We start from the raw sequence: 7,296 nt of genomic DNA, 5'->3' as shown, positions 1-7,296 counted from the left end.
TTGTCTGGGTCGTTTCTTTGAGGATGGGGCAGCATCTGAGATTGTCGTGACCAGTGTTATCAGACTCGGCCCGGCCTGGAGGGTTGATCCGGTCCCTTAACTGGGTTGGGTTAGAGGTTAGATCGTTCATGCAATCAACCCAACACGAACCTAGTTAAACCGTCTGGTTTTTGGCCAAACCGGATAGACTTGGCCGGTTTTGACCAACCCGGTCAGATTCACACATTTTAATGGTTGGAAAAATTAATTATGTTGGGCTGGGCATTCGAACCTAGAACACAACTTATAAACTCACATAACGACTCACCAAGTTACCAACACGCCAAACTTCATTGTTTGTGTTGAGAATATGATTTATTATTTACTAATATTAACTTATTAGTATTTAATAATTAATACACTCAAATAGATTTCTTTTCAAAGCTAAAAAATGGGTTATGTGGGGATTGGTTCGAACCTAGGTTCTCAAAAATAACAATGAGGCCTAGTTCCCACCACACTACATTGAGTTTTCAATAAAAAAAAAATAACTAGCTAGATATACATTATAATTGTTATCCAACAACCTACTGGTTAGACCAATGACCCAGTGACCCAGTACCTTTATCGGGTCAGTGCCCAGGTCGGGTCTGATAACACTGGTCGTGACCTCTTCGTTCTCCCCTTCCTGGTCTAGTGCTTCTTGTAGCTTGATATACTTGTACACGCGAGTGTACAAGTTTTCCAATTTTTCAGGGCGCTCTTTCATAAGCGACCTGTACAGCCAGGATTGTTTCTTGATAGCCTTGGTGAAGGCCAGGGTGGCGAAGGACTCGGTAAGGTCGTTATCAATGGATAACAACTCAGTATTGAATCATCCTAAGAAAGAGTGGATTGCCTCGTCGCTCTTTTGGGACAGCAGGAAGAGTGTGTCGAGGTCGGCTTCCTATTGTGGACATAATGGCTAACGAACTGATCCGTTAGCTTCTCAAAACTATCAATGGAGTTTGGTTCCAGTGAGTAGAACTAGTCTAGAGCTCCATCTTTCAAGCTTACAGGAAACAAGCGGCACTGCAAATGATCAAACTTTTATGCACTATAGAGTGTGAAGCTTTGAATATAGCGAGCTACGTGTTGACCTGGACACGTACTGCCATCATACATCGTGAAGCACGGTTGGATGAAGTCATGAGGGGAGGGTTTACTGAGTACCCCTACTGTGAATGGGACGCTCTGTACGTCTTCAACATCTTTTGAACGATCTGCGTGGCGTCCTTCTTCACAGTACTTTGATCAATCCTGTGGGAGAGGTTATTGATCTGTTGATTGACCTCGTTGATGTCGTCTGCTGCAGTGGCACCATTTGGGTTGTGAGTAGCGATCTGATCTTTTAACGCAGCGTTTTCATGTCGGAGCAGGGTAATGCTGTCGTTCATCGTGCCTGTAGGGGGGATTTCCCGTCAATGAACAGATGACACATGTATGGGAAATAACCTAAGACTATAGATGTCCAGAATGAGATGAGGACCATCGGATCAGTTATGTGAATAAGTGATCTCGTGCTTAGCACGAGTGTTTAGCGGACATGCCCGGCACATGGTATTTGCCTTCAAACATATGATTACCCGTCATTAGGAATTGATATAGGCGGTTCTAAAACGTATGAAACGAAGATGGCGATTTTTTATGATAAGGAAGGAATCGTGATGACATATCTTAGGAGTTACCTTTTAGATATAATCTTCCCATACACAATGGAACATTATGATCAACAAGGAAACTTACCCCCTATAAGATATGGTCTAGATTAAGACTTCTATAAGAAGAGGAATCCTAAAAGGAAGGCAGAGTCCAAAGATGGAAGGGAACTCACAAGTGGTGAGGACAGCCCTAATTAAACCCTTGGACTCTCGTCACACTTCTTATATAAAACAGAGGGATTCGCTCTTAGGAACTACACAAAATAGGGTTTGATTCTCCAATATAACAAAGGAGATACGTAGGCAGCCGTCAGATGGCTCAACCCTGAACTCACCATCATCTTATCCCTTCTCTATTCAGCAAAGGATTCCAGATCATAAGGCACAGAGGAAGATCAGGGGATACTTGGAATTTCCCCTACATTTTTTGGCGCCGTCTGTGGGGATGAAAGCAGGTAAATATTTGTTTCAAACGATCAATTTATTCTAAAAACTCTTACTATTGTGATGGCAGGAGCAAAGAAAACAAAGGGTGGTGCTACCACGCGCAGCGTCACTATCAGAGAAGAAGTGCACGAGATGCCTGAAAGGGGTGAGAATGTCGGTCGCCAAGATGCGAATGATCCCCAAGGACCTATGACCAGCACCGATGAACTAGTTGTTCTTGGAGCAGGCCCTAGGAATAACGCTCAGGAGGAACGTTAAAATGGCGAGAATGCTGTCCTCACCAACCCAAAGTCTGTTCAGGCGAGTCAGGCGGTGCAAGCTCTGGAACAGCAAAGGAGCAACCTCGAACGAGAATTATAGTTGCTAAGGCACTTATATCAGTCTGACACAGTGATAAGAGCCCAAAACTGTAATTTAAACCCTTTAATAGTATTTCTATTTAGCCAATTATGTTATTAATAATATAGGTTTATCACTAATTACGTGCTTTTGAGTATTTCAGGCTTCGGAGTTGAATAAATGTCAATTCATTCCTAATTATGCGCTAAAATGAGCTAAAGTGATTGCTAGAGAAGTTCCATGAAGAAATCCAAGTTTAATAGAGAAAAAACCCTTAAAAATCCCAAGTCAACTCTGTTAAGTGAAAGTCAAACCAGATTAGAGAGCTAAAGAAAAGTCAACAAAACTTCAAAAGACCATATATTTGGACTCAGGCCTCGGAATTGAGCCCATTTTATATCAAAATGACCGTCTCAGAAAGCTCTTTCCAATGATTTAGAACTCAACTCGATCAAAGTAGTATAAGTCAGTGAAAACATATGTTATAGTAACACGACAAGAATTGAAAGTCTTGGATTCAACCAATTGGGCTATGGACTTGATTTATCGGTCCATAACCTAACCTAAAAACCCATGTACGATTTTGTATCATTATATAAGAGAATGAAAATCTTAAACTTTGATCTCCCTTCCATTAGTTAGAGTAAATTAGGGTTCTCTCTCTGTCTCTCTCCTTTTTAGTTTTAGTTTATGAGTTTAGTTTGTAGCCTCCATTAGAACCTTTTAATAAAAGCCTTAATTTATTCAATTCAATAATTACTTTTCTTTACATTATGTCTTCTTTTCATTATTTTAGTTTAATTAATCCAATGATATTAAGCTAATCATCCCCCCATTAAAGGGAGTGATTATGAAACGTAATGAGGAATAGATTGCTTAGTAGAACTATTGAATTGTGTATGTATTTCAATGAGTTTAGTTTATTGTATGACTTCCAAAATAAGCATATAGTAAATTAAACTAGGGATTGTTATAATTAAGTCGAGAAACTTAGTTGTAATAATCATACATGCTAGTAATAATGACTATAGAGATGTAGGTTGTTGCTAGGAATGATAAAGTTCGAGGCTTTAGATTGGATCATTGCATCAAAACCTAAAGATGATCTCTTTTCAATAAATAATTCTATTCTTGCTTGAAACTAATTATTAGGTAGATTGATTACTCTTCTTTATACCTTTCTCTTCCATCAAAACCCTATTTCTATTAGTTTAGTTAATTTAGATTTATTTGAATCTGTAGTATAATTGTAGAATAGAAATCTCTCAACATAATATTACTCTCACCTAGGGCAGGGAATCGGGTCGGGTAGACCCGAATCCGACCCGACTGATTACCGAATACATCGGGTTCGGGTCGATTTTCATATCCGTTTATGTATTCGGGTCGGATTCAGATTCGGGTATGTCGGGTTTGGGTTCGGATTCAGATATAACTTTTGGGCTTCTTTTTGAATTTTTAGTGTTATCCGATCGGGTTAGTCAGATTCGATCGGGTTCGGGTCAGATTCATATATTAAATTTTGGATATAATCGGGTTTGGGTTCGGATTCGGATACTGTGAAATTATTTGGATTCGGATTCGGATATAGCCATACCTGAACCCGATCCCGATCCCTGCCCTACTCTCACCATTGTTTCTTTGTGCTAAATTAATTTGATTCTATTTAGTCTTGATAGATTAAGAGTGGAACGATTCCGTACTCTATATATTGCATAAATATATATATGAGAGTAGGAAATAAAATAATTGATACCATAAGAATAAAGTTAGAAAAATCTAATTGAGTTTTTACGGGTTATCAAATGGCACCGCTGCCATCTTAAACTCTTTCAGGACAAGAATTCAATTGATTGAATCCAAGGGGCAATCCCCATTCTCAACCCACCCACCCTTTTAATTTTTCATTCCTATTTCTTGTATTTTTGTTACTGTTCACTGTTTTAGGCATAAGGGCGCCCGCCCTCTTTTGTGTCTGCGGATTCACAGTGAAGAACATTGCAGTAAAGGTATTTCTAAATTTTCGAAAATTCTGAAATTTTTCAGGCATAATATTTACGGTGCTGTTGATTTACTGGAATATTTTCAGATTTTTCCTAGTTGTTTTACCTAGTGAACTATTATCCATATTTACACTGCTATATTTCAGCTTTCACACCGTCAGTGTCGGGCAAAACTGACTAGTAAGGTTACTTAGGCAGGTCTAAAAATTCTAAAATTTTGAAAGGAGTATCTATCATAGGTCAGGAGTTTACAGTAAAAGTTTGAAGAGTTTTTGATTTGTTTTGACCACCTAACTAGTTGATTGTTTTTAATGTGTTTTTGCAGTTTTGCAACACTTAATTTCTGGAACAACAGCCGATAAGGAGTGTTTATAGAATTCCAATTGCTCTTAAAGTTTTACAATAACCCGCATGATCTATCAGAAGTCTTCAGTAAAAGTTTGGCAATTTTTGGCTCTGTTTTGATTGGTTAACCATTCGGTTGTTTGTGTTGTGTCCGAACACTATTTCACAAACTTTGCAGGGCAGTAGAAGGACTTTCACAACTCTGATTGATCTAAAATTTTACAAGCGACTTACTGATTGTCTTAGTAAACTACTGTAAAAATTTCAAAGTATTTAGAGCGCGCGCCCGCGCCTATTAACCATATCATTTGAGCACGCCCTGGCTAAACTCATTGGACATTGTCTCAGGCAAGAGCGCGCCCCGCGCCCTGTTTAGACAAATTCCAAGCGCACCCCACGCTCAACTCACTAGACATTGTCTCAGGCAAGAGCGTGCTCCGCACCCTTATTAGGCTAATTCCAAGCGCGCCCGCGCCCTCTTCTGAATAAGCCCGATTTAACAGGTTAGTTCAAACTTTCGGTTATTCAAGTTATTCAGTGTTTCCATCTTCTTGAATACACTGAGATCGCATACACAAGACGCTATTCAAACGTGTAGCAAGGAGGCATTCAAGTACTCCTTCTTTCACTCCTTGTTTCTTCTGTCAGAGGAGTTTAATTCTAGTATAATTAGGCTTGTTTTTCGTAGACATAAATACCACACGCCTATCTAGAATTTCACACACTACACTTACATCAATGGCTAAAGAACCAGAGACTTCTCTATCTGATTTTTATAAAACCCTAAATGATGGCCCTAAGTCGTGCATCGTTCTTGCAGGCCTAGTGGGGGATTTTTGAATTCCTCTTAATATATTTAACGTGTTACCGGTTTTTCATGGTTTAGACCATGAGAAGCCTTACCAGCATATGCGTAGGATAGAACAAGTTCTCACTACATTCCATCATCCTAGCGTAAGTCCGGATCAAGTGAAACTTAGGGTGTTTCCTTTCACCCTAGCCGACAAGGCGGCGTCTTGGTTAACTACCCAAACGCCAAACTCTGTGGACTCATGGGCTAATCTTGTTCAATTGTTATTGGAACAGTTTTACCCACCCCTGAAGACAGATGAAATGCTTCAAAAGATTTATTTCTTCTGCTAGAATCTTCATGAATCCTTTTCAGAGGTCTGGAATCGTTTCATTGATTTTCTCATTGAATGCCCGCATCATAATCTTGCGAAAGACACGCTTGTTCGTGCCTTCTTCAAGGGGCTTTTACATCGTCATAAGGAGGTTCTAGATATCATGACTGGGGGTAGTTTTCTTAGTAAAGGAGCCTTGGAGGTTTATAAATTCTTTGAAGATCAATCTAAAAGGAACAACAATTGGGGCGATAACGACTCTTCCCGCTCCACTCCTTCTTTTGAGGTTAAACATGATTCCGAGCTTAAAACTCTTATCGATGCCCTCACTAAAAAGGTAGGTAGATGTTCTCTCTGTTCAACAACAGCCCACTCCAGTCATGAACATTAACTCTACTCGTTGTAATATCTGTTTTAGTCTTGAGCATTCCGACTTCTATTGTCCTTTTGTCTATGCACAACCACCACCACAACCATCACACTTTAACTAGTTAACTCAACATCAAGGACAATGAAACTTAGGTGACCAGAATAGAGGTTTAGTGCCCATGACCCAGAAATATCAACATCAAGACATGAACGCTCAACAAGCCTTAATTCCAGTCCAACCATCTACAGACAAAGTAGTAGTGACATTGTTGGAAAAACAAAATCAAATTATGCAACAAAACTCAAACTTGATGAAAGATCAGCATGATCAAAACTCTAATATGATGAAACAAACGATGCAAATGATGCAGTCTTTGTGCCAAAAGGTTATTGACATGTCTCCTAACCAAAATAATAACCAAACAGGCGTGTTTCCAGGTCAAGCAGTGCCTAATCCTAAGTCAACAAACACCGCTTTCGAAATAAATAGTATTCAATGTAATGGTAATATAACCCCAGGGGACCTATAGGTAGTCACTACCCTTCGTTCAGGGAGAGTAGTTGATAACAAAGTAACTATGCCTAAAGATCGCCTGCAAATGGAAGCTGAAAATGAAACCATACCGAATACTGTCATAGAAACTGAAGACCCTACAACTGTAGAAGTTCCAGTCCAACCACAACCAAAAGGCACAACCTTACCGAATACCACCATAAAAATTGAAGATCCTACACCTGTAGAGGTTCCAATATGGACACCTGGATGGAAAACGGCTAAAGATAAAGCAAAGACTAATAATACTTTTGATCCTTATGCTAAATATAGAGATAAACCACCGTATCCCCTGAGACTAGTTGTGTCTAAAAAGGACAAGAATTTTGATGAGATTAGGGAAGTGTTTAAAAATCTGACTATAAACCTACATTTTCTAAATGCTATAAAAAGTCTACCTAGACACTCTAAGTTTCTAAAAGAGTTGTGCACCAATG

Source organism: Coptis chinensis, chromosome 3 (assembly GCF_015680905.1).
Source record: "Coptis chinensis isolate HL-2020 chromosome 3, ASM1568090v1, whole genome shotgun sequence".
Lineage (NCBI taxonomy): Eukaryota > Viridiplantae > Streptophyta > Magnoliopsida > Ranunculales > Ranunculaceae > Coptis > Coptis chinensis.
This window is presented reverse-complemented; position numbering follows the sequence as displayed.